The sequence below is a fragment of the Pongo pygmaeus genome, chromosome 1 (assembly GCF_028885625.2).
Source record: "Pongo pygmaeus isolate AG05252 chromosome 1, NHGRI_mPonPyg2-v2.0_pri, whole genome shotgun sequence".
Lineage (NCBI taxonomy): Eukaryota > Metazoa > Chordata > Mammalia > Primates > Hominidae > Pongo > Pongo pygmaeus.
In genome coordinates, this window is record NC_072373.2 from 100,394,312 (window position 1) to 100,417,495 (window position 23,184).

The 23,184-nt window shown below is 39.2% G+C and overlaps 1 protein-coding gene, 1 non-coding gene and 1 pseudogene across 3 annotated transcripts in view; 2 read left to right on the forward strand and 1 right to left on the reverse strand.

The window, feature by feature from the left end:
* The first annotated feature begins 1 nt into the window (after position 1).
* OTUD7B (OTU deubiquitinase 7B) overlaps positions 2–23,184 on the forward strand; it is a 129,873-nt gene continuing 106,690 nt past the window's right edge. Inside the window, exon 1 of one of the 2 annotated variants that reach the window (XM_063663835.1) lies at positions 2–199. The gene's annotated coding sequence lies outside the window, so the exon portion shown is untranslated. Of the gene's footprint in view, positions 725–23,184 lie in introns of both variants that reach the window. The other variant, XM_054455781.2, reaches the window with a different exon arrangement.
* LOC129016537 (large ribosomal subunit protein eL6-like) lies at positions 12,787–13,964 on the reverse strand (annotated as a pseudogene).
* TRNAA-AGC (transfer RNA alanine (anticodon AGC)) lies at positions 22,459–22,530 on the forward strand. Its single transcript has one exon. It is a non-coding gene; the product is annotated as a tRNA-Ala (tRNA).

Genomic DNA, 23,184 nt, shown 5'->3' on the forward strand with positions numbered 1-23,184 from the left:
CCTACCCCGGGGATGGAAAAATTCGGCTGAGACGCCCTGGGCCGCTGCCACGCGCGGGCGCTATTCTCCACCCACCTGCGGCCTGAAGATGCCTGAGGCCCGGACTCTCAGACCCCTATTGCCCTTTGGTCCTGGAGGCCCAGCCGCAGCCTGAAGCCCAAGAGAGTGGAGCCTCGCGAAATGAGGAACCTGGCACAAGGTTTGCTTGGAAGCAGGAAAGACAGAGCGTGGCTACGTGCCCTATTTGCCATTAACGCTTTCTTGCATGGCAGTGAGAGATGAGGGCAAGGGAGGTGGCATAATGCTCCCGGTCACTTGGGACTCGGAGAGACGGCATTTAATAAATCACACGCGGTATTTGCGAAACAGTGGTCGAGATTCGTCTTCCCGGCTTCATTGCGTCATTAATAGGTGGGAACAGTACCCCTGTGTTGAGGCTGCAGAGGCCCGAATTGGTTTTCCCAAGACAGAGGGGCATATGAAATTGAACAAATATTTGTTGAATGAATGAACAAAGGGAACGCCTTTTAGGGATGTTTCTGGGGAAAGGCCTGAGGTTCTCCAGGAGGGTCTGCAGCTAGGGTCGGCCGTGGGGGCGCGCAGCCCGCGGGACCACCGGACCTGCAAGCGTCCCCCTGCCCCGCCCCTGCCTCGGCGCTCTGAGCAATTGGACTCTGCCAGCTCTAACTCCGGCGGGACGCTGAAACTGCAGGCAAGAGCCGAGGTGACTGGGTCTTTTGAAATGGGTAGGGGACACGTATCCGGTAGAACTAAAACTAGCGTGGGGATTTGAAGCCAAAACTCTCAAGTTTTTATTGAATCTTAAAACCATCAACTTCCAAATGTCTGCATTTGTGTTTACACCACACAGGTCTCCCCTCTATCATGGCATTTGTCGTAAAGGAGGGTCGATGTTTGTTTTTCACACCTTTACTTTGGGGAATTGTAAAATCAGGAAGATAGTAAGAAACAATTGTTAGAAATCAGTAACTAAAAATGCTTATGAATATTTTCACCAAAATAATGACCAGTGTTTGTGAGGTCAATAGATTCAGGATTACCAAATAAATTCTTTCATTATATTGTAAGAAGTACACCATTAAAATAGACCAATAGCACTTTAACATTAATCAGCTTAAGATTATGCAACATTATATATAATTTTCAAATCCCTTAAGGGAGATCAGAAACTACTGAAATATAAGAGATTTTTGTCACCTCTGAAATTGTGAAGAATATGTTTTTTTTTTTTCTTTCAGCTTTTCTACCAAGTAAATAAAGCTTCCCTTTAGGCATTTTACTAATTTTTAGATGTGTTTTGAAAGAAAAGTCTTAAGTTATATATTAAAGTGAAAATGTGAATCTTTAAATGGATACAAGAAATGTTACATGAACATTCCATTCTTATCAATTTAAATGTTCATATTTTACAGAAAACATGGAAACAATGCTAATGAAAATCCTGTAAATCCTGTAAATTACTGATATTTGAAAATTCACTGCCAATCTCCCATGTCACTTGGTTTTTATTTTTCTTACCTGTAATTTAGATTGCAGTATAGAAGATTTTTTCCCCATTTTCTGTGCTTTTTTAAGAAAGAAGGAGATAAAGACTTGTCTATGAAATTCGTGCCTTTTTAAACAATAGTCAGTCTGTAAGCAATAGATGGAAATAATCTTTATCCTTTTGATGATTTATACTTGGGCACATAACTTTTTGAGGGAGGAGGAAAATACCTACTTGACAGCTTACTAACTCATTCCATTTCACATAAAATTTCATTGATGTCAGTGGCAGTGATATTTTATACATTGAGTGATAAGATACGGAACATAAACATTTTGAACAAAATAATTATTACATATTTAAAGGGTGCTGTGATGGTCCTGAAGTTAGACAGCATGCTTCCTTCCTGAAGAAAACCACACAAGCCATTTTAAATGTCTCCAAATTAAGAACTTCTTTTGTATCCCCATACCTCTAAAAATAGAACTGAAACCAATGATAAAATCCAAGCTCTTGCTTTGTGACTCATCCAGTATAAACCCAGAGTTACTTGTTTTGTTGTAGGCAACTGACAGCAAATCCAGAATATGAAGTGCCTACTTATTTTTAATTTAGGGTATAAATAAACTATAATAACAAGAAATATTTTCAATAGTAAAGACATTAAATTTAAAAAATAAATCATGGCATCCTTCAAATATGAATGACTACATTAACTTAAAATCTTCAACTTGAAAAATTTGTTTTCCCTGAGTCCAAGAAATCAGTGCTTAAAGGATAGAAAACAGGAAGTCAAAAAATTCAGTGTTGGTCAGGTAATTACAGGTGGCTCACTCCTGTAATCCCAACACTTTGGAAGGCCAAGGCAAGGCCAATCGTTTGAGTCCAGAAGTTCAAGACCAGCCTAGGCAATATGATGAAACCCTGTCTGTACAAAAAAATACAAAAAATTAGTTGGGCATGGTGGCCAGCGCCTCCAGTCCCAGCTACTTGGGAGGCTGAGATGGGAGGATCACCTGAGCCCAGGAGGTTGAGGTTACAGTGTGCCACTGCATTGCAGCCTGGGTGACAGAGTGAGACCTGTCTCCAAAAAAAAAAGCACTATTTACATTTGTACATTTTATGTAGGCTTGTAAATATGTAAGTTAAATAATCAGGAATGATTATCTAAATAATTAAGTGTACTTCAGCTTTCTCCGTGTATACTATTTAGAGGTTTAACTGCCCATTTTGTGTTTAATCAAAATCATGATTTTCCTCCACCAGAGCTCAAGGCTTCAACACAAAACAAAAAATATGTAAATAAGCTTCAGTATAATTATAATAACAATATGGCCAACTCTTAGTTATTTTAGATTATTAATTCTCTATTTACCATAATCCTTGTTGCTTCATGTTAACGCTTCTCTCATAAGCCATGGATAGGAAGGAAGTAAAGATGAAATTCAATGAAACTGAAGTTAATTAGATTTCCTACTTGATAACAATTGAAAAAAATATTTGCATAAAGAATGGCAGTATTGGCCAGGCACAGTGGTTCATGCCTGTAATCCTAGCACTTTGGGAGGCTAAGGCAGGAGGATTGCTTGAGCCCAGGAGTTTGAGACCAACCTGGGCAACATAGCTAAACCTTGTCTCTACACAAAATTTAAAAATTAGCTAGGTGTAGTGGGTGCATCTGTGGTCCCAGCTACTTGAGAAGCGTGTGGTAGGATTGCTTGAGCCCTGGAAGTCGAGGCTGCAGTGAGCCATGTTCATGCCACTGCACTCCAGGTAGCAGAGTGAGACTCTGCCAGAAAGAGAAGAGAAGAGAAGAGAAAAGAAAAGAGAAAAGAAGAAAGAAAGAGAAAGAAAGGATTGCCTGTGTCATACAACTAGTATTTGTGCAGTGTTGTTAACCTCTCTAACCATTTCCTCATCAGATAAATGATAATAACATAACCTACCTCATGAATTTGTGAGAACTAAATGAAATAATGTGCAAAAAAGTATTTTACACAGTGCCTGGTGCATAGTAAATGCTCAATAAATATCAGCTTTGATTATTAGAAATCAAAAGGTAAACGTGTTTTAGCTTATTTTTCACTTATGGTTATATGTATTTCCCATTGACAAGAAAATTTAAACATAGAATCAATTTCAGAAAATGTCATCCATAGCTTCTAAATATAATTTCCATTAAGACTTGATCTTCTATTACTATACAATAATAGAAATACTAATGGGAAGATTTGACCTGCTCCATCATAATTTGTAAAACATGCAATTTTTATGAAGAAAAAACTTAGGAAAAATATGCTTCAAGTGATTTCAGAGGCTTAGTGTCTACGCAGCCTCAAATCAAACAGAATTTGTTAAATTATCATCACAGTTCACCAACTGTGATGTGCTGAGCTTTATGGTAGCAAAAGCATTTAATAGCTTTAAATCATTGAGTAAAAATTATCTGCATGAAGAGTTCTGTCTGCACATTCAATAATTTCAGTGATTCCACCTTTCTGAGTAGGTAAATTGATAATAGCCACAGTGAGAATATTATAGTTGAGTTGGCTTGTAGCATGACTACCAACCAGCTATCAAATCCTGTGCAGACTCGTTTAAAATAACGATCCTGAATTCATACTTTTGATTACAAATAAGTTCACCATTTGTAGCATTTTGAGATGGCCAAAGAAACTGGATTTCTGTATGGCGACCACTCCACAGCAAGAAACATTTCTTTTTTTTTCTTTGAGACAGGGTCTTGCTCTGTCACCCGGGCTGGAGTGCAGTGGTGCCATCTCGGTTCACTGCAACCTCTGGCTCTGTGTTCCAGTGATTATCATGCCTCAGCCTCCTCAATAACTGGCACTACAGGCGCCCGCCACCAAACCAGCTAATTTTTGTATTTTTAGTACAGACAGGGTATCACCATGTTGGCCAGGCTGGTCTCGAACTCTTGGCCTCAAGTGATCTGCCTGCCTTGGCCTCCCAAAGTGCTGGGATTATAGACATGAGCCACCATGCCTGGCCTAGAACCATTTCTATCTGCAGAAACTACAGGTAATATACTCAGAGACCTGAGTAACTGAAAATTAGTTAAATAAGATCTTTGCATTCCCAAGGATGAAATGATCTAGTCTGAGTGAAATTTTTGGTGATTTGAGCTTGTTATAAATATAAGTCAGGGCCAGCCTTGGTGGGTCACGCCTGTAATCCCAGCACTTTGGGAGGCGGAGACGGGTGGATCACTTGAGGTCAGGAGTTTGAGACCAGCCTGATCAACATGGTGAAACTCCGATTCTACTAAAAATACACAATTAGCCGGGCATGGTGGTGCATGCCTGTAATCCCAGGTACTTGGGAGGCTGAGGCAGGAGAATCGCTTAAACCCAGGAGGTGGAGATTGCAGTGAGCCGAGATCGCGCGCCATTGCAGTCCAGCCTGGGCAACAAGAGTGAAACTCAGTCTCAAAAAAAAAAAAAAAAAGAAGAAGAAAAAGAAAACAAATGTATGTCAGGTTTCCCCCTTCACTTTTTAATCAATTCTAGACCATTGTATAGATTAGCAGCTTTCAAAATGTAGACTGTGCACTATGGTAGTTTTATAAGTTGCTCTGATATATAAAATAGAATGTGCTTTTGTTTAAGAGAGATTCCTAGCTAACACAGGTAGAAAAGAACAGTTGCTCAGAGTAAGACATAATTTCTTGGGCAAAAGATTAGAAAAGGGAATTCGCTGAAAATGAGATAAATGACTAGTAAACATGCGAAGAGATGCTCAATGGTAATCTTAAAGAATGCAAATTAAAGTCACAATGGAATTACCATTTCATATCCAAAAATTAAAATGTCTGATAATACCAAGTGTTGGTGAAAATGTAGAACAACACTTCATATATTGCCAGTAGAAGTGTAAAAATTGGTATAACATTTTGGAGAGCAATGTGGACATTAAAAAGCTAAAGATATACTATACATACTCTTGTATTCAAAAATTCTTCTCCTTGGTATATATCCCTCTTGCTTCCATGGAAACTTCCAAAGAAGCTTCCTTTCTTTGTTCCATGAAAGGGCCATATGTGCCAAGTGGCCCCCAAATGCTGGAGGAGCTGAGAAGGCAAAGAAGGAGGCAGACAAACCCAGTTTGTCAATTTTGAGTGATTTATTAGGGGAATGTACAGACAGAAATATGGTCCTGGGCAGCTGCATGACAGGTAGATCTCTGCATCAAAACCTTCCAGACCCAGGGCTTATATCTTAGGGAAAGTATACGTGATCTGGAAGGAATATGTAGGTGGCTGTGGGCGTCACAGCCTATGATTTCTGCAATAGCATCAAGTGTGGTTTAGGAGGAAACTTACAGTGAATAGAAGTTCTTACATAAAGACTAATACATCATTTAGACATTCTGGAGGCATTCCCAGACTTGGGGTTAGTCAGAAGTTACGTGGCAGATTAGCATTTAAAATAAAGTCACTCTTGTCCCCACACTTGTTATTAGGCTAGGAGTAGCCAAGCAGGTCTTGGGGCAGCCAGAGCCCCTGGGCAGGTCACTGCTGGCTATGAACAGCCTCCTTTTTTTACCTATATGCTTTTCCAAGATTTCCTATGTGCAGTCATGAAAGGAATTGGAAATCGTTGCCCTAGAGAACTGTCACATATATGTGAGACATGTATGAGAATGTTCTTAACAGTATTGCTGATAATAGCAAAAAAGTTGAAAACAACCTAAATGTCCATCAACAGAAGAATAAATAAATAAATCATGGTATGATTTTATAACAAAATACTATATTCATATTTAGCAGTTAAGACAAATAAACCAGAGTTATGGGCATCCATATGGTTGACTCTCAAAAAGATGGTAGGGGTATAGAAACAACATACATAGTCCTTGTAGAGTATGATATTATTTATATAACATTTGAAAACATACAAAAAATAATAGTATATTGTTTAGGGCTACAAACCTATAGATAGGTATATGAAGAAATGCTACATGTGGCTGGGCACAGTGGCTTACGGCTATAATCCCAGCACTTTGTGGGCCAAGGCAAGAGGATTGCTGGAGGCCAGAAGTTTGAGACCAGCCAGGACAACACAGGGAGACACCATCTCTACAAATTAAAAAAAAAAAAATTTTTTTTTTTGTTTTTTGTTTTAATTAGCTGGGTGTGATGAGCTTGAGGCTGCAGTAAGCCATGATCATTCCACTGCAGTCCAGCCTGGGGGACAGCAAGACCCTGTCTCAGAAAGAAAGAAAAGAAAAGAGAAAAAAGAAATCCTATATGAGAATGATAACAAAATTCAATTAGTGGTTATTTCTAGCATGGGAGCAAGTGGGATGCCACCGGGAACCAGAGCACAGGTGCTTCAACTATAATGCTGATGCTTCATTTCTTAAGATGGGTAGAGGGTATGTGGATATTCCTCATATTTAATAATAGCTTTTTGCCTGTCTTACTGCATAATAAATATTCAATCTGACTTTACTGGTGGAAAGTCAACTTTCAGCCTCAGCTTTGGGCAGAATTAATTGCTGGATAAACTGTAACCTTCGTTCCTTCAGTAAATACCTATTGCATATCTTCCTTCAGTAAATACCTGAAGGTATCTTCCTTCAGTAAATACCTATTGCATATCTTCTATGTTATTCTATGTCAGATGCTATATAAGTTTGAGACGGCTGCAATAACGAAGTACCCCCAGACTCAGTAGCTTAAACAATAGAAACATATTTCCTCAATAGTTCTGGTGGCTAGATGTCTGGTGGCTAAGACATCTGGTGGCTAGATGTCTAAGGTCAAGTGTCAAAGGTTGGTTTCTTCTGAGGCCTCTCATAGATGGCTGTCTTCTCCTGTGTCTTCACATGGTCTCTATGTGGTGTCTGTGTCCTAATCTCTTCTCTTAAGGACACCAGTCATATTAGGGCACACCCTAATGACCTCGTTTAACCTTAATTACCTCTTTAAAGACCCTTTCTCCAAATGCAATCCCATACGGAGATACTGAAGGTCAGGACTTCAACACAGGAATTTTGGAGTGACACAGTTCATCACCTAACAGACGCTAACTAAATCCTTCAGCCCTAGATGTCAGCCCTAATAGCCTAAAAATATGTGAGATGAGGCATTGAAATCTCACTGAAGGAGTCACGCTGATATTACTTGTATTTTCTCTTTTATATGCCAATATTAAATAAGAACATATGGCCCTACTTCTATCCTGGATTTTTTTTTCTCTTTTAAACTATCTTCTATTTCATGAAATGGTTGAGATGACTAAAAATATTCTAAATCAAAAGACTGCTGGTTTTTTCTTGTTTGTTTTCAATGGCAAACAGATGTAGTGGATCGTGTAATTCATATTGGTCTGAACCCTTCCAACTTTTAGCTGAATATTTTGTATTTACATTGTTATTAAGTTTTATGTTTATGTTTTAAAATAATTTTTAAATAATTTTTCTTTCTTTTTTTTTCCCTCTCTTTGAAGAGCAAGGCTGCTCCATAGGCAGTGTGCCCAGAGTAGCCGAGTTTTATGTTTATTTTAATGAACATATTAGTAAATGTTAATCTTCCCTACCTAGACTGGGCATTAAAGAAAGAATATGACGATGGCTCATGCCTGTAATCCCAGCACTTTAGGAGGCTGAGGCGGGCAGATCACCTGAGGTTGGGAGTTTAAGACCGAGCCTGACCAACATGGAAAAACCCCGTCTCTACTAAAAATACAAAATTAGCCAGGTGTGGTGGCGCATGCCTGTAATCCCAGCTACTTGGGAGGCTGAGGGAGGAGAATTGCTTGAACCTGGGAGGAGGAGGATGCAGTGAGCCGAGATTGCGCCATTGCATTCCAGCCTGGGCAACAAGAGTGAAACTCTGTCTCAAAAAAAAAAAAAAAAAAAAAAAGGAAAGAATATGAAAAGTGGCCAGGTGCCAGGTGCGGTGGCTCATGCCTGTAATCCCAGCACTTTGGGAGGCAGAGGTGGGTGGATCACGAGGTCAGGAGTTCAAGACCAGCCTGGCCAAGATGGTGAAGCCCTGTCTCTACTAAAAACTATAAAAATTAGCCAGGTGTGGTGGCAGGCGCCTGTAATCCCAGCTACTCAGGAGGCTGAGGCAGGAGAATCGCTTGAACCTGGGCGGCAGAGGTTGCAGTGAGCCGAGATCACACCACTGCACTCCAGCCTGGCCAAGAGAGTAAGACTCCGTCTCAAAAAAAAAAAAAAAAAAAAGAAAGTAAGAAAGTATGTATTTGCATTCAGTACCTTAATTTGTCAGTATTCTTTAAAAATGTCTAATACATAATTTATTTACTTTAAAAAACAGATTTGGTATATTTTGTAAGAAAATTATAAAATAAGAAATTTATTGTAAAAGAAATATTTTTTCCTAACTAGACTCTGACAGATAAGCATAAAGAATACCTAAAATATCTTTTATACTGCATATTTTATTGTGCTTTTCTCTTCTAAAGTGAGATTGAAAGGCTGTCTAATGAAATACCAAGCTACTTAAATCACCAATTTGGAGATTAATGTGGTATAACATATCTCATTGTTTATTTCCTTAAAACTCAATGTGTTTGGGAAATGTTGATCAAACTTTAATATGCATATACAAATCTCCTGGGGATTCATCACATGTGGATCTTGCTAAAATGAAGATTTTTTAGTCAATGGATCTGGGATGAGGTCTTATTACATCATGTATTTTTATTTATTTAATTTATTTACTTATTTTTATTTTTCGAGACAGGGTCACCCAGTCTCAAAAAATAAACAGCCTGTCACCCAGGTTGGAGTGCAGTGGTACAATCATGACTCAGCTTACTGCAACCTCAAACTCCTGGTCTCAGGTGACCCTCCTCCCTCAGCCTCCTGAGTAGCTGGGACTACAGGGGTGTGCTACCATGCCCATTAATTTATTTGTATTTTTTTGTAGAGACAGGATTTTTCCATGTTGCCCAGGCTGATCTCGAACTCCTGGACTCAAGTGATTGGCCCTGCCTTGGCCTCCCAAAGTGCTGGGATTAAAGGCACCAGCCTATATCCTGTGTTTTTAACTAGCTCCGGATGATGTTGGTGCTGGCGTTCCATGGACCACATTTTGAGTAGCAAAGCAGTAGAGGGTCAAGATTATTGGGGGCTGAGCGAATACAAGGAGATTGAGTAGTTTTTGTTCTCTTCCCGTTAAGCTTTAATACTATTCTTTACCCCTAAATCTTCTGTCCCACGATCCTTCATCCAATTCTATTAGTATTTGCCCCTTAAAATGGGCTCATAATTATGCTCCAAGGGCATTTGGGCAGTGCTTTCACTTGTCATACTTTTCTGTTTTAGGCTTGGTTCAGACCTTTTGAGTTAAGCTGTGATGTTAGCTAGCTATACATTTCTGTTTATTCATACTTATTGCCTTAGCACAGTCATATCTCTACATTCTTAGAGTAAGGATTACTGAGTCTACATGTGTAAAACCTTATGATAATGAAAAGTACTTTACTGGACAAATCCTAACAGAATGCTGTTTCACTGTATATAATGTTTTAGAGTATCAAGACACAGAACTTCAGAATCATGGGCAATGATTTTATTTCATGATTAAAAACTAATGAACACTTCTAAGAGAAAAGACTGAATCCTTTCATTTTAAAATAGCTGTTCTTACTACTTACAAATACAAGATTATTGTGTATTGTCATCATTCAATCTCCTTATAGAAGCATGTAGTATATGGAGAAGACAGTTGACCCATGGAGAACTATTCTTAGCTCCTCTGCCAGTGACACTAGTCGACTCATGGGAGAACCTACCAATTTGGCCTCTCTGAGAATAAAAAGGAAGATAAATTAATAAGGTTTGGATTATAGATTTTAAGAAAATTTTTACTTTTTCAACTTCTTATTTTGAAATTTAAAACTTACAGAAAAGTTGCAAAAATAGAGTTCCCTTATACTCTTTACCGAACTTCCTTCAATATTAACTTCTTACATAGCCATAGTACAAAGACCAAAACCAGGAAATTATCATTGGTAAAATACTATTAACTAAATTACATTTTCTAAGCATACTGGTCAGTTGTTTCGTAGAATATCCCTCAGTATGGGTTTATCTAATGTTTTCTCATTATTAGATTGAGGTTGTACATTCTTGGCAGAAATATCAAAAAAGTGGTGTAGCCTTTTCAATATCATGGCATACATAATGTTGATATCTTATCATTGGTGATATTAACTTTGATCATTTGGTTTACCTGGTGTCTGCAGGCTTTCTCCACTGTAAAATTATTATTTTTCTCCTTGTAATTAACATATGTCATATGGAGAGATGTGTTGAAGCTATGAAAATATTCTGTTTGTCATCATACTTTCACCTCCTAATTTTAGCTGTAATCCATTGATGGTTCTTGCCTGCAACAATTGGTGTTTAACTAATGGTGATTATTTTCTTCATTCCCTCTGTATGTATTAATTGGAATTTTCTGTAAAGAAGACCTGATCTATCTTCCCCCATTTATTTATTTATTCAGTCATTTATTTGTGTCAGTTATAGACTCATGGATATTTAAGAAAATTGTTCTTTTTAGGTATTAGGAAAAATATAATATAGAGGTTAAGAGTGTAGGCTCTGGAATCAGTGAGCCTGGATTTGATTCTGTGTGTACTAGCTGCATAACTTGGCAAGTTATGTAACTTCTCTGTGTCTCAGTTTCCTCATTTGTAAATGGAGAAAATAATGCCTACCTCAGATTGATGTGAGAATTGAGATAATACAAGTAGTCTTTAGCCTAGCTGTAATTAATTTTTCATAACAAGTATTTTATACTGTGCTTAGTTTTACTGTTTATAAGTTTCCCCATCAACAAATGGAATATAAAAATATTTATCATGTGCTTGCCTCCTCCCAGAATTATTACAATTCGTGAGATGAATTTTAAAATAACTTATAATGTTAAGGAGATACAGAATAAGTTTTATTCCTTAAAAAAGATCAAGCTAGATTAATTGCTAAGATCCCTTTTATTATCATTATTCTGTTTTTGGGCTGCTCTTGGTGTTAGATATGTAGATGACCATAAATGTGACTGAATTATTTTTAACATCTTAGATGATGTTTTAAGAGAACAGGCAAGCCATATGAAGTAAGTACTAGAAAATTCATATTCCTGTAACTCCTTAAATTTCATTGGTGGTAAAGGAGTCTTGAGTATAATAGTTTTTTCTTATTTATTTATTTATTTAAACTTTTATTTTAGGTTCGGGGGTACATGTGCAGGTTTGTTATATAGATAAACCCATGTCACAGGGGTTTGTTGTACAGATTATTTAGTCACCTGGGTACTAAGCCTAGTACCCAATAGTTATTTCTCCTGCTCCTCTCCCTTCTCCCACCCTCCACCCTCAAGTAGGCCCCAGTGTCTGTTGTTTCCTTCTTTGTGTTCATTAGTTCTCATCATTTAGCTTCTGTTTATAAGTGAGAACATGCAGTATTTGGCTTTCTGTTCCTGCATTAGTTTGCTAAGGATAATAGCCTCCAGCTCCATCCATGTACCTGCAAAAGACATGATCCTGTTCTTTTTTATGGCTGCATAGTATTCCATGGTGTATATGCACATTTTCTTTATCCAATCTGTCATTGATGGGCATTTAGGTTGATTCCATGTCTTTGCTATTGTGCGCAGTGCTGCAATGAACATTCGTGTGCATATGTCTTTAGGGTATATACCCAATTCCTCTGGGTATATATACCCAATAATGGGATTGCTGGGTCGAATGGTAGTTCTGCTTTTAGCTCTGTGAGGAATCGCCATACTGCTTTCCACAATGGTTGAACTAATGTACACTCCACCAACAGTGCAGAAGTGTTCCCTATTCTCTGCAACCTCATCAGCATCTGTTATTTTTTTTACTTTTTTTTTGTTATCAGTTATTTAATTAGATTCTTCTTAAGAAATTTAGAACACCAGGCTGGGCGCAGTGGCTCACGCCTGTAATCCCAGCACTTTGGGAGACCGAGGCGGGTGGATCACGAGATCAGGAGATCGAGACTATCCTGACTAACACGGTGAAACTCCGTCTCTACTAAAAAATACAAAAAATTAGCCGGGCGTGGTGGTGGGCGCCTTGTAGTCCCAGCTACTCCGGCGCCTGTAGTCCCAGCTACTCGGAAGGCTGAGGCAGGAGAATGGCGTGAACCTGGGGGGCGGAGCTTGCAGTGAGTCGAGATCAGGCCACTGCACTTCAGCCTGGGTGACAGAGCAAGACTCCGTCTCAAAAAAAAAAAAAAAAAAAAAGGGAAATTTAGAACACCAATTTGTGAGGATAAATTATTCCATTTATCGGAGCAAACACAGATCAGAGGTAGCCCTGGAGCTGAGGAATAGCTTTGATTTTGGTTAAAATCTGTGAGTCCACAGCTTTTTGATCAATCTTGTGCTGCTCTGTAATCTCGTATTTCTCTTTCTATGTGGAAGATGTCACCTTCCTGGTGTCTGGGCTTCTGCAGCGTCTTTTTTTTTTCTTTTTTTTTTTTTGAGACTGAGTTTCCCTCTTGTCACCCAGGCTGAAGCACAGTGGCACGCTCTTGGCTCACTGCAACCTCCGCCTCCTGAGTTCAAGTGATTCTCCTGCCTCAGCCTCCCAAGTAGTTGGGATTACAGGCCCATGCCACCACACCCGGCTAATTTTTGTATTTTTAGTAGAGACAGGATTTCACCATGTTGGCTGTGCTGGTCTTGAACTCCTGACCTCGAGTGATTTGCCTGCTTTGGCCTCCCAAAGTGCTGGGATTACAGGCATGAGTCACCATGCCCGGCCTGCAGCTTCTTCTTGAAGTAAGCATCAGTAAGATGTTTTGGGATTTTTACATTGCTGATATCAATTTTGGTTGAGGTGGCAATGACAGATTTCTGGTGTGTTCTTCGTAGAGGAACTTGATCGAGGACCAGAGGTCCAGTCACAATTAACCAGCCAGTAGCCAGCTGCTTCAGGAAAATCACCCTCTTGCCCCTGTGGCGTTCAGTGAGGATGATCAGAATGGTCTTGGGAGTGATCCTGGCTCACAGTTTTCTCATGTGCTGACAGAAGGGTTTTTTTCCTTGGCTCAACAGCTTTTAAGGCACATCTTCAGTAAGATAATATGTAGACATTTTGCAAAGTTTAACCACCTGCGTACCACCGTTCTTGCCACCACCAACTGGTTTTGTAATAGTTGCAAGAAACTTCTCCTTTTGCTTTTCAACCTTGGATTTCACAGCTGAGTACTTCCTCTTGCACGTGGCCTTTCTGGAATACATAGCAGATGGAGAATATCTGCCAATCCCTCTGACAATGACGGGATTTTGACTGCAGTGGGGCTTCCCGTTCTTGGGCTTCTTAGCCTTAAGGTTACCCTTTTTCACCTTGCCACCAGCATCAGCCTTCTTGGCTTCAGGTTTCTTCTCTTTAATATCTGGCTTCTCAACTTGTTCACCCTCCATCTTGTAAGATGGGAAAGAGCTGACTTTTTAATAATGGCCATTCTGACTGGTGTGAGATGGTATCTCATTGTGGTTTTGATTTGCATTTCTCTAATGATCGGTGATACTGAGTTTTTTCTCATATGTCTGTTGGCTGCATATATGTCTTCTTTTGAAAAGTGTCTGTTCAGCCGGTCGTGGTGGCTCATGCCTGTAATCCTAGCACTTTGGGAGGCCGAGGTGGGTGAATCACCTGAGGTTGGGAGTTCGAGACCAGCCTGACCAACATGGAGAAACCTCGTCTCTACTAAAAATACAAAATTAGCCGGGCATGGTGGCACATGCCTGTAATCTTGGCTTCTTGGGAGGCTGAGGCAGGAGAATCGATTGAACCCAGGAGGCAGAAGTTACGGTGAGCCGAGAGTGTGCCACTGCACTCCAGCCTGGGTGACAAGAGGGAAACTCAGTCTCAAAATAAAAAGAAAAAAAAAAGGAAAAGAAAAGTGTTCATGTCCTTTGCCCACTTTTTAATGGGGTAGTTTGTTTTTCTCTTGTAAATTCGTTTAAGTTCCTTATAGATGCTGGATATTAGACCTTTGTCAGATGCATAGTTTGCAAATACTTTCTCCCATTCTGTAGATTGTCTATTTACTCTGTTGATAGTTTATTTTGCTGTGCAAAAGCTCTTAAGTTTAATTAGATCCCATTTGTCAATTTTTTGCGATTGCTTTTAGCGTCTTTGTCATGAAATCTTCACCTGTGCCTAAGTCCAGGATAGTATTGCCTAGGTTGTCTTCCAGGGTTTTTATAGTTCTGGGTTTTATATTTAAGTATTTATTCCATCTTGAGTTGATTTTTGTATATGGTGTAAAGAAGGAGTCCAGTTTCAATCTTCTGCATATGGTTAGCCAGTTATCCCAGCACCATGTATTGACTTGGGAGTCTTTTCTCTATTGCTTGTTTTTGTCAGCTTTGTTGAAGATCAGATGGTCATAGGTGTGTGGCCTTATTTCTGGACTCTCCATTCTGTTCCATTGGTCTATGTGCCTGTTTTGTTTTTTTTTTTTTTTCCACCAGTACCATGCTGTTTTGGCCACTGTAGCCCTGTAGTATAGTTTGAAGTCAGGTAATGTGATGCCTCCGGGTTTGTTCTTTTTGCCTTGGCTATTTGGGCTCTTTTTTAGTTCCATATGAATTTTAAAATAGTTTTTCCTAATTCTGTGAAGAATGTTATTGGTAGTTTGATAGGAATAACATTTAATCTGTAAATTGCTTTGGGCAATATGACCATTTTAATGATATTGGTTCTTCCTATCCATGAGCATGGGATGTTTTTCCATTTGTTTGTGGCTTCTCTGATTTCTTTGCACAGTATTTTGTAATTCTCATTGTAGAGATCTTTCACCTCCCTGGTTAGCTGTATTGCTAGGTATTTTATTTTTTTGGTGACAATTGTGAATGAGAGTGCCTTTCTGATTTGGCTGTCAGCTTGACTGTTGTTGGTGTATAGGAGTGCTAGTGTTTTTTTGTACATTTATTTTACATCCTGCAACTTTGCTGAAGTTGTTTATCAGCTGAAGGAGCTTTTGAGCCAAGACTATGGGGTTTTCTAAATATGGAATCATGTCGTCTGCAAACAGAAATAGTTTGACTTCCTCTCTTCCTATTCAGATGCTGTTTATTTCTTTCTCTTGCCTTATTGCTCTGGCAAGGACTTCCAATACTATGTTGAATAGGAGTGGTGAGAGAGGGCATCCTTGTCTTGTGCCAGTTTTCAAGGGGAATGCTTCCAGCTTTTGCCCATTCAGTATGATATTGGCTGTGGGTTTGTCATAGATGACTCATTATTTTGAGGTATGTTTCTTTAATACATAGTTTATTGAGAGTTTTTAACATGAAGAGAGCATAATATTTTTATATTGAAATAATTCTTTTAGAAATGGCTCATTCCTGATATGTCAAGCATTTAATCAAGATCACTGTTTTTCTTAACTAGAAAGAATGTTTAATATTGTAAAAGTAAATCATAAACTTTTTTATTTACATATCTTTCCATTTGAAGCAAATAAAATATCTTTAATGTAGGACACTATTATTTAAGATTATTCTCTTAATAATAGTAATAAATAATAAGAACCACCTTTCATTAAGCTTTTACTATGTGCTGACACTTTTACAGATATCTGAATTAACCTTTGCAACTTTCCTTTAAGGTGGATATTATTTTTATATTCCAGATAAACTGAGGTTCAGAGAAGTTGAATAACTTCCTTAAATTGGAAGCAGATGGAAAGAAACATACTTTTTAGTGGGCATTTCACTATATATTTTTGTACGCATCCTGTTTGTAGGTCTTGTTTTAGAAACTAGATTGTTATTTCTTTAAGGATAGAGAATGGTTTTTTCCATCCTTTTCACCTAGTATTATGTACCGCATACAGAAGATACACAATAAATATTTAATGTTGGTGATACTTACTATGAGCAAACCACTACAATGACATGTAAATAAAGTACAGAGTTTTACATGGACAGAACAAAAAAAGAGAGCAATAAACTTATCTAGGTGACTCATGTCAATAATTTCATTGAATAATATGGAATAAATTTTGAGAAAAATATCATGGAATTTCCAAATTTCCAGGTAAATTACAGAGATGTAGACATGACTTTCTTGTGCTCTTGTAACAAATGACATGACATTTGTTGGTGGTTTTTTTTTTTTTTTGAGGCGAAGTCTAGCTCTCGTTGCCCAGGCTGGAGTGCAATGGCGCAATCTCGGTTCACTGCAACCTCTGCTTCCTGGGTTCAAGTGATTCTCCTGCCTCAGCCACCCAAGTAGCTGGGATTACAGGCTCCTGCCACCACACCTGGCTAATTTTTGTATTTTTAGTAGAGACAGGGTTTCACCATGTTAGCCAGACTGGTCTTGAATTCCTAACTTAAGGTGATCCACCCGCCTCGGCCTCCCAAAGTGCTGGAATTACAGGCGTGAGCCACCGCACCCAGCTGTTTTTTTCTTTCTTTTCTTTTTTTTTTTTTTAAGGACTATCTGCCAGCAGTGATTAAAGACAGGATCAATTTCATAGAACTGTTTATTAAGAATTTACTTGAGAAAGCATGTTTTTACATAGTTTTAAATTTGGGTTTGGATTTTTTCAGCACTCAGACAGAGGGCGCCCTCGAATCACCAAGAACAGGCTCTGTAACACTGGGAGCTGGCATACTGAGTAATTGTTATGTGAATGAGGGAACATGCATTGTTTTGGCCAAAATAGATTGCAAAATGCTTGTTTAGTGTTGGATTTAGTCTGTTTATGGCTTTAAATTTATTGAGTCACTGCATGAGTTTACTGTTACATTATTTTTTCATTTCTTAAAGACTAGATAAAAGTAATTGCTGTAAGATTCAAATCAACAAGCGTTCTGACTTGGAAGATTTGTTGAATTACTATGAAGTCACCTCTAAAGTTTGAAAGGTGAGAATCTGATTATGATTTCCATTCATGTCTGACTGCAATTGACAGTAGTGTATCTGTCACTATGAATATATATATGTGTTAGGCCATGTGCTAAGTACTTTCTGTGCATTTTTCTCACAACTCAAAGACACAAGTAGTAGTGCTATCTTCTTTTTATTGTTTAAATTTTATTCATTTATTTCTTTTATTTATTTTTACTTGATTTCCTGGGATATGAGAGATAAATATTTATTTTTAATTGGCAAAAATTGTAATATTTATCATGTAAAGCATGCTTTTTTTTTGAGACAGGGTCTCCCTGGATTGCCCAGGCTGGAGTACAGTGGCGCGATCATGGCTCACTGCAGCCTTGACCTCCCTGGTTCAAGTGACCCTCCAGCCTCTATTGGCACGTAACACCATGCCTGGAGAATTTTTTAGAAATTTTTATACAGATGGGGGGTCTCACTGTGCTGCCCAGGCTGGTCTTGAACTCCTGGGCTCATGCTACCTTCCCGCTTCAGCCTCCCAAAATGCTGGGATGACAGGAATGAGCCACTACACCTGGCCTCATGTACAACATATTTTGAAACAATAACCTCTCTTTTTTAAAAATGAGAAAATAGGGCTGGGCACAGTGGTTCATTCGTGTCATTCCAGCACTTTGGGAAGCCAAGGCGGGTGGATCACTTGAGCCCAGTAGTTCAAGACCAGCCTGAACACATGGTAAAACCCATCTCTACAAAAAATACAGAAATTAGTTGTGTGGTGGTTTGCACCCCTGTGATCCTAGCTACTCGGGAGGCTGAGGCAGGGGGATTGCTTGAGCCCAGGAGGTCGAGCCTGTAATCAGCCTGTCTCAAAAAAAAAAAAAAAAAAAAAAAAAGAGAGAGCGAGAGAGAGAGAAGGAAAATAAAAGCTTAGAGACATTAAGATAATGTCCCCTAATAAGTGACAAAACTGAGATTTGAACTTGGAGATGTGAACACCAGAATCCATGCCTATGCCCAGAAAATTATACTGTAAATGACAATTTCCTCTGTTCATGGCACAAAATATACAAGTAATAGTGAATTGGGGATTTTTCTGCTTCAATTTTCGGTTATTATTAAAAGTATTTAGCAACATCCTGACTAACCACGATTTAATTTAGGAATAATATTGGGAAGTTAGACTTTTTTATTTCCTGGCGATATAGTAGTTTCAACTGAGATATAGAGAATAATTTAATTCCTGGTCAAGAGAACACTCAAATTTAGAGAGTAGCATGACAGAATGAAAAGAACATTGAATTGAGAACCAGGTAATCTGATTTATTGTGTATTTTACTACTACTGTCTGGAAAATCTTCAGAACTGATTTAAGTTTACTAGACCTCTAAATAGACGGGGCACGGTGGCTCACACCTGTAATCCCAGCACTTTGGGAGGCTGAGGCAGACGGATCATTTGAGGTCAGGAGTTCGAGACCAGCCTGGCCAACATGGTGAAACCTCATCTCTACTGAAAAAAAAAAAATACAAAAATTAGCTGGGTATGGTGGCAGGCACCTGTAATCCTAGCCACTCAGGAGGCGGAGGCAGGAGAATTGCTTGAACCAGTGAGGCAGAGGCTGCCGTGAGCTGAGATCATGCCACTGCACTCCAGCCTGGGCGACAGAGTGAGACTCCGTCTCAATTTTTTTTTTAATAAAACAAAAGAAGAAAATAGACTAGGAAACTTCAGTTATTAATCTATGAGTTTTATGTTTTGCACATGGAAATCATTTTCTTTGTTTATATCCACATACTGTGTATGTCTTGTTTAATTTCTGGAAGTAGTGTATTAATATAATTTTTTTTAAGAGTCAAGGTCTTACTCTCTTCCCCAGGCTGGTGTGCAGTGGTACAATCATAGTTCACTGCAGCCTTGAACTCCTGGGCTCAAGCAATCCTTTCACTGTGCTAATTTTATTTATTTATTTTGTGTAGAGACGGGGTCTCACTATTTTGCCCAGGCTGGTCTTGAACTCCTGTCCTCAAGCAGGATATCCTCCTGCCTTGGCCTCCCAAAGTTCTGGGATTACAGGTATGAGCCACTACACCCAGCCTTATTAATATAAATCTAATAATATTATGTCTCTGTGTTAGCACTGGTATGAAACCCCCCAAATGGTGTTAGATCCAGAGTCATTTGTCTTTAACATTTCTTAGGAAACGTTTTTCCTTTCTATTGATGAATGGGTTCCTACGGATAGCTTGTTCATTCTCTCTTTAATTTTGGTTAAAGCATTTCCGAAAGTGGGAGGATACGTCTCCTTCCTTTAACTTCTGGTGGAAGGGTGTGGAATTTATCAAAAATTTGAGGGAAGACTGCATAAATGTAGGGGCAGAGTATTTATATTAACATTACCTTGTTTTCTTCTGTGGGATATTTAGGAACTATTTTTTTTTCTGGAAGTAGTGATGTCATCAAGGCTTAAAGTAGGAAAGAAGTAAAGAGAATAATTGTGTAGTTGTTATGTGAATGTTTAATTGAATGCTGCTATTTTTAATTAAGATGTTTAAATTAAATGATTTTTTTTTTTTTTTTTTAAAAGACATAGTCTCACTCTGTTGCCAGGCTGGAGTGCATGCTGGAGCGCGATCTTGGCTTACTACAACTTCTGCTCCCGGGTTCAAGCGATTTTCCTGCCTCAGCGTCCCGAGTAGCTGGAACTACAGGGATGCACCACCACGCGCAGCTAATTTTTGTGTTTTTAGTAGAGATGGAGTTTCACCATGTTGGCCAGGATGGTCTTGATCTCTTGACCTTGCGATCCACCCGCCTCGGCCTCCCAAAGTGCTAGGATTACAGGCATGAGCCACCACGCCTGGCCTGAAGTTATTTTTCTATACAGTTCTTAGAGGAAGTGTCTGGGTCACCTACATAGGCATGTAGTTCTTGACACTGGTTACTAGAGGATTTATAGAGGATGTTCATATATTCAACAAGCATTTGTTGAATACCTACTATGTGCTAGCCATGGAAATATGGGATTGAAAAAAACAGACAAAAATCCCTAATCTCTCTTACAATCTAGTGAGGACAATCAGACAGTAAACAAAATAAGCATAATATATAGTAATCATGTGGTAGTAAGTTCTATAGAGCAAAAACAAGTTTAAAGAAGGAGGTTGGGGGGAGTGTTGAGATGCGTAAGGTTTGCAGTTATAAATGTGGTGGTTAGGGAATCATTTGCTGAAAAATGAACATTGAGCAAAAACCTGAAGGATGTTAAAGGAATAAGATACATGTAATCTAGATGAAAGTTTTTTGGATAAAGGAAAGAGCATTGCTAAATCCCTGAGGTGGGAGTGGGCTGTTCATAAGACAGCAAAGCAGCCAGGGTAGCTGAGTGATTGAGAGTGGAAGATGGAAAATGGGGAACAGTTGGTATAGGACCTAGTTGTGAGGATATTGACTTTTTTTTTTTTTTTTCCAAGACAGAGTTGTGCTCTGTCGCCCAGGCTAGAGTGCAGTGGCGTGATCTTGGCTCACTGCAATCTCCGCCTCATGGGTTCAAGCAATGCTCCTGCCTTAGCCTCCCCAGTAGCTGGGATTACAGGCGCCTGCCACCATGTCCAGTTAATTTTTGTATTTTTAGTAGAGATGAGGTTTCGCCATGTTAGCCAGGCTGGTCTTGAATTCCTGACCTCAAGTGATCTGCCCGCCTCAGCCTCCCAAAGTGCTGGGATTACAGGTGTGAGCCACCATGCCCAGCTTAGGATATTTACTTTTATTTTGAATAAGAATGCCACTGGAGGCTGGACGTGGTGGCTCACACCTATAATCCCAGCACTTTGGGAGGACGAGGCGGGTGGATCATGAGGTTAGGAGATCGAGACCATCCTGGCCAACATGGTGAAACCCCGTCTCTACTAAAAAAAAAAAAAAAAAAATTAGCCAGGTGTGGTTGCATGCACTGGTAGTCCCAGCTACTCAGGAGGCTGAGGAAGGAGAATCACGTGAACCCGGGAGGTGGAGGTTGCAGTGAGCCGAGATCACCCCACTGCACTCCAGCCTGGGTGACAGAGCAAGACTCTGCCTCAAAAAAAAAAAAAAAAAATGCCACTGGAGAGCTTTGAGGAGAGGACCAGTCTGGCTACTGGGTTGAGAATTAATCATAGCAGGCAAAGGCAAAAGAAGTGAGGTTAGTTAGGAGGCTTTACAACAACCCAGATGAGAGATGGGAGGTTTTAGCCAGGGAGATGGAGATGTTGAGAGAGTAGCTGGACTCGGGATTGTGACAGTGGACTGCAGGAAAAGCAGGTTTTGGGGGAAGATTGCATTTCTCCCTTCAACTTCAGTTACATAGATCACCCATATGCCACACAACTGCAACTCTGTAACAGCCAATTTTTAGCTTCTTCCTTATCTAAGCCATCCCGTAGGCCATAGGAATTAAAACTAGGTTGGATCAAGGAAAAGTGAATGCTAGATCCATACAAAACTATTTGGATATTTGCCTTTGTATTTTATTGTTTTGAAATTATTTTTAATGGTTCAATAAACTCTTACTAGAACTACAAGCAATATAATTATTTCCTCTGCTTTATTAGAAATGTTTTTGTAATCATGTTAATTATATTACTTTTAACTACATAAGGCTTGGGTCTCTTTTTTATAAATTGATGTTTATATCTTCTGTAAGATAAATATAAAGCCTTTTTGTTCATATGAGGATGTGCTGTAAGATTGCAGGGAGTATAAAAATTGGCAGTGGAGTAGGTGACTTGTATTTTTAGTCTGATCTTAATGTTGTAACATACTGATCATGCAAAATATATAATTAGTTTGTTTTTGCTATTTAATACGTGTAAGACTGGGTAACAAACAGACTGGAGAAGATGGCCATAAGGTACAAGAAAGCAAGTAAATTACTATCTAATTAAAGTATTTGATTCTAATACTAGCAGAGTTCTGTCTAGAAAATAAATTAACTTTCTGTATGCTTTTTTGGTCTCAATTTTCCAATAATTTCCCTCAACTCTGATATGTGTCTGTTGAATAATATTTCTGATGTTAAGAACTAAAGGGGGTGTAGCTCAGTGGTAGGGCACATGCTTAGCATGCATGAGGCCCTGGGTTCAATCCCCAGCACCTCCACAAAGGTTTTCTGGCTGGACACGGTGGCTCACACCTGTAATCTCAGCATTTTGGGAAGCTGAATTAGGCAGATCACTAGAGGTCAGGAGTTCGAGACCAGCGTGGCCAACATGGTGAAACCCTATTTCTACTAAAAATACAAAAAAATTAGCCAGTCATGGTGGCACACACCTGTAATCTCAGCTACTTGGGAGGCTGAGGCACGACAGTCACTTGAACCTGGAAGGCAGGGGTTGTAGTGAGGTGAGATCATGCCACTGCACTCTAGCCTGGGTGACAGAGCGAGATTCCATCTCAAAAAAAAAAAAATTTAGTTTAAGAACAAATAATATTGTTTATTTTCATATGGGATTTGAAATCTGAATCTAATAATTATTGGTATTATTACTAATTCCCTTGCACCACTGAACAATTTTCTGTTTAGGGACGTTGGCTATAACAAGTATATAGATGGCCGGGCGCAGTGGCTCACGCCTGTAATCCCAGCACTTTGGGAGGCCGAGGCGGGCGGATCACGAGGTTAGGAGATCGAGACCATCCTGACCAACATGGTGAAACCCCGTCTCTACTAAAAATACAAAAGATTAGCCGGGCGTGGTGGCGGGCGCCTGTAGTACCAGCTACTTGGGAGGCTGAGGTAGGAGAATGGTGTGA